Consider the following 11,347-nt stretch of genomic DNA (forward strand, 5'->3'; position numbering starts at 1 on the left):
GCCAAAAGAATGGGAATGGGTGGGTAGGGAAGTGGGGGGCGCTATGGGGGACTTTTGGAAATGTAATTGAGGAAAATATGTAATAAAAATATTAAAAATCAAAAAAAAAGTGTTCCAGTTGTCACAGTTTCTCTTCATAGTAATAGCACACTGACTAAGACAAACAGTCTTGTAAAATGACTTATATTATCCAGCAAGGTATTATATTACTCAGACCAGCCATTTTTATAAAGGGGAAATAAGTGAATTATGCAGAAGTTTTTTTGGGGGCTGGGGGTGTGTGAAATTGTGTGTCTTTAAGTTTATGCTTGTCTGTTAAATCCTCAAAACCTGTAACTATCAGCTAAATACACATACAGTTAAGGGCTCTGAGGGCACAGAATCACATAAGCAGGTCTAGTTGTGACTACACAACTACAGATTGAGAGGCAAAGGGAATTATTTTTAAAAGAGAAAGGCGAAGTAATGTGGCCATAGAATAAGTCACAAGCCCAGAACTGACTAAATCCACCAAATTCTAACTTTTGACTACTGTCATTCAGTCACGAAATCATAATTTTTTTTTACAGTAGCTATCAGTGCTGAGTCTGGCTTGGCCATACCATGGGCAATATAACATGTTTTCCTGCCCCTGGAACAGAGCCAGAAGGGCCTCCTTAAATGTTGATGATTGCTGTGGGTATAAGATTTGTTGGTATAATAGTGTACAAATTTTCATGTTCCCCTTAGAGAAATGTCCTTTCTGTCAAAGTTAATGACTCCAGGATAATCAAAGACAGCATAAATCTAAGAGGCAAGGTGTATCTTTGTCTCAGCAAAAAGATAGAATGGTGTAACCTTCAGGACAGCCATTAAGGCTGTAGGAAAGAACACCAAAAACATAAATTCAAAAATATATAATTTCTCAACTATGTAAAATGTAAGTATGCAATATGAATTGTATAAGGAGCTTCACAGATTTAAAAGACCAGAGGCATCTGCACTATGAGCCAGTTTGTCAGAAAGACACTAGGGAAGGATATAAAGAGATTTAGGGAGTGGAAATCCCAAGGGAAGACCCAACTAAGGTTTTTTGTTGTTGTTGTTGTTGTTGTTTATGCTTACAAAGGCAGGTCACTTCTTGAGTTCAAGGTCGGCCTGAGACGGAGATAATTTAGCTTCTGGCTTATTTAGAATAGTAATTTCAGGGCAGGGTCCTACCCAGCTGTCTTATTGTCTGTGCTTGTGCTTACTGTCTCTTTCTAAGACTCACGAGGCAGAAGTCCTGGGGTGCTGAGTCATGGGATAAATCAAAAGGGAATCTGGCCATAATGACTGAATTGATATATAAATAAAAAACTGGATTTTGCTCTTCAAGAAATGAGCTATCCACATAGGTTTTAGTCTAGCAAGGAAGAGTTGTCTTGACTAGACAGAGAGATAGCAGTCTGAAAGCTGTCTTGAGCAGGAGAGAGAGAGAGAGAGAGAGAGAGAGAGAGAGAGAGAGAGAGAGAGAGAGAAAATGAATTATGGAAAGCTGTTTTGAATAGAAAATAGACTGAGAGCTTGTAGCACAGGATTTGATTCTGAGTCATTTGTTTTCATGCTTCCAGGTACTCTTTCTCTTAGAACCCTCTCCAAGCTGAGGCTGGTCCTTGGCATATCAGTATATGATGTGTCACCCAGCAGAGGTGTTCTTTTAAATGTTTGAAGGTTACATTTTCTACTTATGCTGGAGTCTTTCAATATTTCACTATTGTCTATGGTACTCCGGTTTCTACATGGTACTGCTGAAATTTGGGGAGTGGATGAGACATCTGATGGATGGTGTTTACAATCTCAAAGGTTTAGGGTGTGTCTATCAGATATGGAACTGAAACTTTGAATTGGGTAGGGCAAGGATGCACCTCTAACTTTCATGCACACAAAGGAATCAAGAATTTTATTATCTAGAAGTGTTTGCTTATAAAGTGAACTAATCTGAAACACAAAGAAGGCAGGTGGGTGCTGTAGATAAAAGGAATGGAATACAGAACAGTAGACCCATCTTGCTCTGAGGTTTCTACAGGTTTTGGCACTTTTAATTGACTCATGACTGGGGACTCTCATATCCTTATCTTCTTTAAAGACTCCTCATTGAGTCTCATAATTATACTAGGACAGAAAAAAAAACCCTCCACTTCCCATACAACTGAGGGGTGTCATTGATGCGTGGGCATTTATTACTGTGGGTTATGTCTTATATAATATCATAACTAATAATATATATATTTTATGATTGTTGTAGTGTATTTTTAAATGTTCTTTCTTTGCCAGAGTCACAATTCAAAATGATAATAATTACTACTCCTCTTAGAAAAGGAACTGATATCCTTAAATAGGTTGTTTTCTATGCAGCACACAATTGCCAACATGTATAAAGGGGCTATATTGAATAATGATATCCATCATCCTCTACCATGCAGATCCCAAATGTAGAGTGACATTTCCTATTGATGTTGGAAGGTCTTCTTGGCGCACTCCTCTAGTTATTAGGATGCTATTCCAGCCTAGTGTCAAGAATACAATGTGGAGCCAACACATAATCTATCAATCGGATTTATTTGTCTATGCAAGGTCTTTTCCATGGGGAAACTGAACTGGTTTTCTAGAAGCATGTTGTCTTGTTACTCATAGAAGCACATCCTGGACACAAACATGATGAAATATGACTTTACCATAATACTTGAAGTATGGAAGAAAACTAATATAAATGGTTGAATATAGTATCTTCAATATATAACTGCTTCTTCTGATCAGCACTGACAATTGTCTATCTTTTTTTTTCCCATTAAGGCTTTTTTTTTTAATTAGGTATTTTCTTCATTTACATTTCCAATGCTATCCCCAAAATACCCCATACCCTCCCTTCCCACTCCCCTACACACCCACTTCCACTTCTTGGCCCTGGCATTCCCCTGTACTGAAGCAGGTGGACTCCAGAAAATCAAATAATCCCATTAAAAATGGGGCTCAGAGCTAAACAAAGAATTCTCACCTGAGGAATACCGAATGGCTAAGAAGCACCTGAAAAAATGTTCAGCATCCTTAATCATCAGGGAAATGCAAATCAAAACAACCCTGATATTCCACCTCACACCAGTCAGAATGGCTAAGATCAAAATCTCAGGTGACAGCAGATGCTGGCAAGGATGTGGAGAAAGAGGAACACTCCTCCATTGTTGGTGGAATTGCAAGCTTGTACAACCACTCTGAAAATCAGTCTGGTGGTTCCTCAGAAAATTGGACATAGTAATACTGGAGGATCCGACAATACCTCTCCTGGGCATATATCCAGAAGATGTTCCAACCGGTAAGAAGGACACATGGTCCACTATGTTCATAGTAGCCTAATTTATAATAGCCAGAAGCTGGAAAGAACCCAGATGCCCCTCAACAGAGGAATGGATACAGAAAATGTGGTACATTTACACAATGGAGTACTACTCAGCTATTAAAAAGAATGAATTTATGAAATTCTTAGGCAAATGGATGGACCTGGAGGGCATCATCCTGAGTGAGGTAACCCAATCGCAAAAGAACTCACATGATATGTACTCACTGATAAGTGGATATTAGCCCAGAAACTTAGAATACCCAAGATATAAGATACAATTTGTGAAACACATGAAACTCAAGAAGAACAAAGACCAAAGTATGGACACTTTGCCCTTTCTTAGAATTGGGAATAAAGTACCCATGGAAGGAGTTACAGAGACAAAGCTTGGAGCTGAGACGAAAGGATGGACCATCTAAAGACTGCCATACCCAGGGATTCATCCCACAATCAGCCTCCAAACGCTGACACCATTGCATACACTGGCAAGATTTTGCTGAAAGGACCCTGATATAGCTGTCTCTTGTGAGACTATGCCGGGGCCTAGCAAACACAGAAGTGGTTGCTCACAGGCAGTTGTCTATTGTAATGGACGCCTTAGTTTCATTTCCTGTTTCTGTGACATAATATTTTGAGTAAAGGCCACTTAATGGAGAAAGGGCTTATTGGGCTGGAGAGATGGCTCAGAGGTTAAGAGTACCGACTGCTCTTCCAAAGGTCCAGAGTTTAATTCCCAGCAACCACATGGTGTTTCACAACCATCCATAATGAGATCTGACGTCCTCTTCTGGAGTGTCTAAAGACAGCTACAGTGTACTTACATATATAATAAATAAATCTTTTTAAAAAAAGAGAGATAAAGAGCTTATTTATTTCACAATTTCATGTTATATTGATTGTGTGGTATTCAAGGTAATAGAGACTTGAAGTCCTTAACAACATTATATCCACAGTCAAGAGTAGAAAGCAATGAATTAACACATGCACACACATATCCCATCCACAGTTAAGATGTGCCTTCCCTATCACTTTGAATACAAGACATGGAGAAATCAACTTTATACTGGCTTTAAACAGGAAAGTCTCTCTTTGCTGGCCAGCTTACATCTAGACAGAAAGTGCTATTCAGGCTGTAGGGGAGAAAAGACACTGATGAGGCCACCTAACCCTGGACCATGCATCCTACAATTCTCTCCAGCCTGGCAAGATGTGTCCACTTATGAAAGAGTGGCATAACAATTATGAGGTAAACAACTGCTTTCTGATTAGATATGAAGCTTGTTCTACAGGAGGGATTGGCTGATTCACAGGGTGACTATTAGAATTCAGAACCTCAAAGCAAAGGACTTGGTGAAGGTTGGTGGGATTCACTCTCAACCCAAAGAGCCCTTCCCCCACCATAAGCTCTGGCTCAGAAAATCTCACAGTGGAGCAGCGTGTTTACTTCCTTCTGTCATTCCTGCGGGCAGGTCACTCTAGGTGTTGCCCTTTCCATCTTTGTGCAATGCCATTTAAGTATATTTTGATTTCTAAATTTCCTGTTAATTTTTCAACTCATCTTTATCACCCAATCTCTATTCATATTGCCTATATCCCACTATTGTTTTCTCAAGCCCCTTCTGCAATGCAAGATTTTCTTGATTTCTACCATCATCCCATACTGTGTACTTATATCTGAAGATTTGTAGCTAGGAACTGCAGATGAGAGAGAACATGGCATATCTGTCCTTCCGGATCTGACTAAATTTACTCAGTCCTTTTTCTATTTCCATCCATTCACCTGCAAATTTCACTTTTCTGTACAGCTGAAGAGTATTCCATTGCGTATACACACACCACATTTTCATTTTCCACTCACCAGTGGAAGGATAGTTAGGCTCTTTTCATTCCTACTTACTGGGAATAGAGTATCATTGACCATAGCTGAACAAGCTATCTGTGGAGGAGGATGTCAAGTTATATCTCTGGCCTACATCCTGGGTATTTATCATCATTACTTTACACATAACTTTAAAGAAAAATCCACACATTTATTGAATTTTTGTTTAAATGACTGATTCTTAGTTTCCAAGCCTTGTACTTGTCTCACAGTGTTTGTTAATTTTTTTAAGAGCATCTAGAACATTTTTTTTTTTTTTTTGGTAAAAGTTTTCTTAACCTTCATTAAGTACACACCATGTCAGTAACAATTTTTATACGATGTATTTATTATTGGTCATTGTCCATTTCATTCATTAAATTATGAACACTCCAACAACACTACAGTCCTGTTCAATGTTACCAGGTATCAGTCTTGGGGTGACTACCTTTCTCATTTAACTCCAAGTACATTTTAGGTAGTCCACATATTTCCTCAGGCTAAGGAAAAATTTATTTCTATTTACATTTGCTTGCAATATTAAGTACAGAGTACAATTTAGTAGCTAATTGCATTCTGCATCTTCTTTACTCGGACACATTTTATAGATATAAATCTCAGGGGTATAACATTAGCAAATGAAATGAATTTAAGCCATAACTTTGCTTTTTCTAGGTTGTTAGGCCTCTACTTTTGATGAGTAGTCCACTATGTTCCTCAGTATTTCATCTGAACCTTTATGAGGTACAAAATAAACTCCAAGGAAATACTTCATGCAAGATGGAGTTTATTTTATTTAGCCTAACAATATTAAGATACCTTTTATAAACTTAAAAAGTTGTAATATAAGTAAAAATCACAAATTGTGTGTGTGTATCACAAATTGTATGTGTATATATAAATCATAAATACACACACATAGATATGATTTTCTTGACTTCCTTGCATATATATATATATAAATTTTAAGAGGCTAAGACGCTAAGAATAAAATATTCTGCTGCTGTTCACTGTCTATCTTTCGGAGGGTAGCTGGTATCATTTGGATACCATTAAATTAAGATGAGAAATGTATCTTCTCTTTTGGTTTGAAATTTCTTTTCTAAGTTTAATACTAAACATGATATGACTAGGAGGAAGCTTCCTGTGCAGTTTGAGAGAACTGGAACAGGCAGGTGCTGCTAAAAGACTGTGCATATGATTTGTGAAACATTTATACGGTCATTTGAACAACGAATCCTTGAGTATCGTATAAAATATAATTCAGCAAATTTTCAAGAACAATGTAAGCACAATTAACACATAATAGTTAAATGGCTTCAAAACAAGGATGTTAGCATTATTGGACACAAGGTTAAATGACTCATTAAAAAAAATTTAGTCCTCATATGGCCACTTTTTGTAAGCTGTACCTCCATGAGTCTGAAAAATGAGAGATTTTGTTACAATTTAATGATAGAACCACAGAAAGAGCTTCTGTGAAAAGGGCCTTTTCCACTGGGCAAAAGAGAATCCAGGAGATGAACTCACCGCTGCTGTGGCTGCATGCCAAAACCTCACTGTGATGAGCAAGGCCTCTTATCCAAATGAATAAGAGATGAGTTTCTGAGCTCACCGCTCCTTTCCTTCCTTTGTAGCTGCTGCTGGTTTTTCTTGGAGCCATAAACGATGCTGAAAGAATTCAGACTAGAGGCTAATGAATTTTATGCCAAGATATCACAGAAGAGCATACTTCCCAATGTCATCCTACTTATGGAGGGCTTTTAAAAAAGCATATGAATACAGGAAAGTCTACAGAATTCACAATGCTTGATGAAGGCAGGCAGGAAGACACTGTCTTCCTGAGTTGTGTAGGCTCTGATTTCTGTATCTGTTTTATTTCAGGGAATAGGAAATTATAAAAGCAGGGGATTTTATGAAAGGGAAGGCTAGTACTAGACCACATTTAAAGTTATAGTTATTTATTTAAGCACAAGCTACCAACCAGAGCTCAAATGACTTTGCCCAGTGCAAAGATGCAATTACAGCATTTACTTTATCTTGTTGAAGAGAGAGATGCCTATTATTTACTTGAAGGAATAAAATCTCAGCTGTTAAAGCATCTGAACTCAAAAGAGGTTTAAATGCCAAAGAGCTGTAGTTAAAGTGTGTGCCCAATGTGATACCACATCCCTGTATATTTTATATGGAACCAATAGCCCAGAAGGTTTGGCTATTTAGTGTGTGTGTGTGTGTGTGTGTGTGTGTGCAATTATCTTAGAAAGAGAAGCTAAAACTACCTCATATGTGTGTGTGTGTGAATATATATATTTATCACTTTAACCAGTACACTAGAACCAATTTTTTTTTTTGTGTGTGTGTGTGTGACTATATGAAGCCTGAGAGAGTAAGGCTTTAAACTTACCAGGTTTCTTTTTAAATGATATGCTGATTGGTTGAGTAGAAGAGGCTAAACTTAAAAGAACTTCATAAGATAGCATCGTGATCCACTGTTCAATTTCATTTTATTTTATTTCTTTTTCCAATTAGTGATACATAAGAAAAATTAAGTAAGAAAATCAAAATAGTAAAACCCCAGGAAATGGTCCTGCTTTTGAGGACCCGGGCTTTAGTTGGAAAGAGTCAGCGGAATGACCTTTCCTTCAGGTGGAAAATATTGCAAATATGGTCAGATGGCTTATAGGGTAGGCAAGGTGACAACCAGTTCACCGATATCATTTGGCTCTCAATGTTTTAAAGTCAATAAAGCAAAGTAGAGATGAGTTTAAATAACAACTGATATTTTAAATTACTAAGTCACTAACACTTCACTATTTTTAAAGCCCTTTTCAATCCTTACAAATCAATATTGCCTGTCCTTTTTTTAAAATTAATTTTGGTATTATCAATGAAAAGGCAAAGGCTATGAAAGAGATGAATGTGAATACATTCCTAGAGTGTAAGGAGGTTGAGAATAATCCCTGTAATAGTTTATATATTTCGGTGAAATATATTCAGTTGTCTTCTTTTTTTGCCCATTTCTAAGTTAATAGACTGAAAACTCATATTTATAAACCTATTTATTTAGACATTTTTGCAGCTACTTTCCAAAGTGCCCTTTAAGCTACAGACAAAATTACACATGTATACATGTGACAACACTTACAAAATGGAGTAGATATCTAATGTCAATGGCCAATGAGTTTGAAAAAAATGATATTTACAGTGATTTCCTTCTGATTATACTTGCAAACATTGGTAGAATGTTAGGAAGAATTTTAATACCTAGTTTGTATTTTGAATTTGATGCTGGAAATTGAATCAATGTCCTAAGACATGCCTGGAAAATGGTGTTGTGACAAAGAATAACAATGGAGCCCTTTTTTTTTCAATTTAAAAAAAGCCCTTTTTTAACAATGGATCTCTTTTTGTTCAGATTCTTGGTCTTGTGATTAAAAGAATTTATAGAATGATACAGCAGGCCAGCCATCAAAAAGTTTTATGTAGAGAGTGTCAGTGCATGGTGAGGAAGAGAGTTGGCATCGTGGTGAGGGAGAACCACAGCGGGGTTCTGCTGGGGCAACCTCTTTGTGAGTTAGGAATTGTTGGGGAAGCTTTGGTTATTTTTACCTTTTGATTTAAATTAGGCCTCAGGCTATCTCATCAACAGCAACTATGCCCAGGTGACAGCTGCCTTCAGGAGTAATGTCCACTAGGACCAAGTTTCCTTTTCAGGAGTAATATCCACTGGGAGCAAGTTTCCTTTGTAGTCTTTCTTATTGGTTGAATGCTACCAGTAGAGTTACATCATGTGGAGTTACAGCACCTAGGATTACTTTAGTCGCTTTTTGGCTGATTGTGGCTTTGAAGGTTCAGAGGTAAAATGGCTTTTCTTTACTGATTGGCTAGGAGAAGCTGGATATTAAAGAGTTTAGCCTCAATGACATCAAAACAAGGAGGGGGTAGGATATAGATACAAAGATATGGCCAGTGAGTGCCCTTTACAAGGCTCTAACCCTTTCTTATTAGCACCGAGTTATATCCCTTCCTCTATTTCTAAGAACAAGATTTCTGAGAATAGGATTGAGTTACTGAGAAAATCTCAGTAACTTAAAGAATTAAGTGGGATTTAAACATGTAATGACTAAATGCATAGAAAAAAGTTTCCAAAACTTGAAAACAGACAATTCAGATTTTATAATAATGCCATTTGATAATTTTTAAAACCCTACTTTTTAAAATACAATGGAAAAAGGAAGCAATTATTATTTTTCTCTTAATATCTGTCCTAAAGTCATTGTTTTTTTTTTGTTGTTGTTTTATTTATTTTTTGGTTTTTTTTTTTATGAAGCTCTGGCAATTGGGTCATAGTTTATTTAGAAAGACGAAATTTTAGGATTAAGAAAAATAGCCTCAATGTTGACAGTAGAACAGCATTCATAACATTCATTTCATAATAAGAATGAAAAGTCTGCATTACAATTCAAATCTATCATTTTTCTGTTACTGTCATATATATATATGCATATATATTATTTAGCTTTTCTCTAGAAAATTAATATTGACTATTGATAGATTATTTTTATCAGTAGGAGTTATTTGTTCTGAGATTTATTCTTGAAAATGTTTTGAAGTCAGCTTCTAACAACTTAGGAAGTATCTGCCTTGAAATGTAAAGTCCTATTATTTTGGGCAAGTAAAGTTAGTGTCTATACATTCATGTGACTCATTAAAAATAATGGGAAAATTTAACTTTTTATTCTCATAGCTTTTTGAGTATATACTCAAATAAGTTTTGAATTATGAAGCATAAAGATTTTTTCATGTATTTGGTTTAAAAAGTCTAAATTTTAGTTTTGTACATTTAAGGCAGGAATTTATATGAATAGCTTTTGTGTGTGGGAGACTGTTGCAATTATTCCTTGGATAGAATCTTAATCTCCAGAGTTCCAGATGCCACCGTTCTCCTGCATCACCTCTATTTGTACGTGAAGCTATTTAGAAGCTCCCCAACAGGACTCTATCCCACAGGATTTTGGTTATTTTCTGACACCACATCACATTGTCTCAATTTATCTTACTTTGAGGAAAGACATTTATTTGACCCTCAATTCTGGTGACTAGAAAATCTAAATGGCCCATTGCTGTTACTTTGGCAAGAGCTCCTTGGCTATGCAACAACGTATTTGGGAACTGTTAAATGAACCAGCTATAAGCACAGGGCCAAACACCTGGGTGTCCTTGCTTTACAGAACCTATCACGACGACTATTCCAGAAATGCCCGCTTCCACAAAACAACATTACTCCTCATGCAGCTGCGAACCTCATGACCTAAGATTGCCTTTGACTTCATTTTGAAGGTTCTGCTACTGCACTAAAGGTGTGCAGAATTCTAGCAAGTGAATCTTTGAGGAACAGCCCACATCCAACAGATCCAGTGTAACAGATCCAGCAGCACATTCTCTGCTGAATTCTTTTTCTTCATTGGTGCCTTGGGTACACCTCCTCTCTGATCATCTATAAACATTTTAGAAAAGTTTATCAAATTTTAAATCAAATCTTATAGTGATTTTGACTAGGAATGCAGCATCTGCTAATAGGAAGAAAATGGGGGCTGTGTCCTCACTAGTTTATTGCCTACATGACCTTTATAATAATTGCACATTCTTTGTGTGACATTTGTAATATAAGAACTTTTCCTAGGAACCTTACATTTGTTGGTTGCATAAATATACTATTTTACAAGCTTTCCCTCCTGTTTATCGACAAAGCATAAAATCACAATAGTTTTTCATATTAACCTTAAAAATTCAATCTAGATATAATTTTGTCAGCTCCTTAGACTTTTAGGTAGGTCATTTGGGTCTTCTCAGTCTTAATATCTGTAAATAATAAATATTCGTTCCTTTTACATCCTATATCTTTTACCCTTTTCTTCTGGTTTTATATCATGATTTAGAAATTCTAACATTTAGCTGAGGAAAAATACTTCCAATATCTCATCAGTAACATTTGCTATAGACTATTATTTCAATTGTGCTTCAGCAGGTTTTAGCAAATTAACTTAATATTTCAGTAAGAAATTTTATCTTGAACCAAGGACGACATCGTCGTCGTCGTCGTCGTCTTCTTCTTCTTCTTTTTTTTTTTTTAA

The 11,347-nt window shown here is 36.4% G+C and overlaps 1 pseudogene; it reads right to left on the minus strand.

Annotated features, from left to right (window-relative positions):
- Nucleotides 1-10,585: 10,585 nt before the first annotated feature.
- The window catches only part of LOC110311320, a 20,249-nt pseudogene continuing 19,487 nt past the window's right edge, over nt 10,586-11,347 (minus strand).

The sequence above is a fragment of the Mus caroli genome, chromosome 16 (assembly GCF_900094665.2).
Source record: "Mus caroli chromosome 16, CAROLI_EIJ_v1.1, whole genome shotgun sequence".
NCBI lineage: Eukaryota > Metazoa > Chordata > Mammalia > Rodentia > Muridae > Mus > Mus caroli.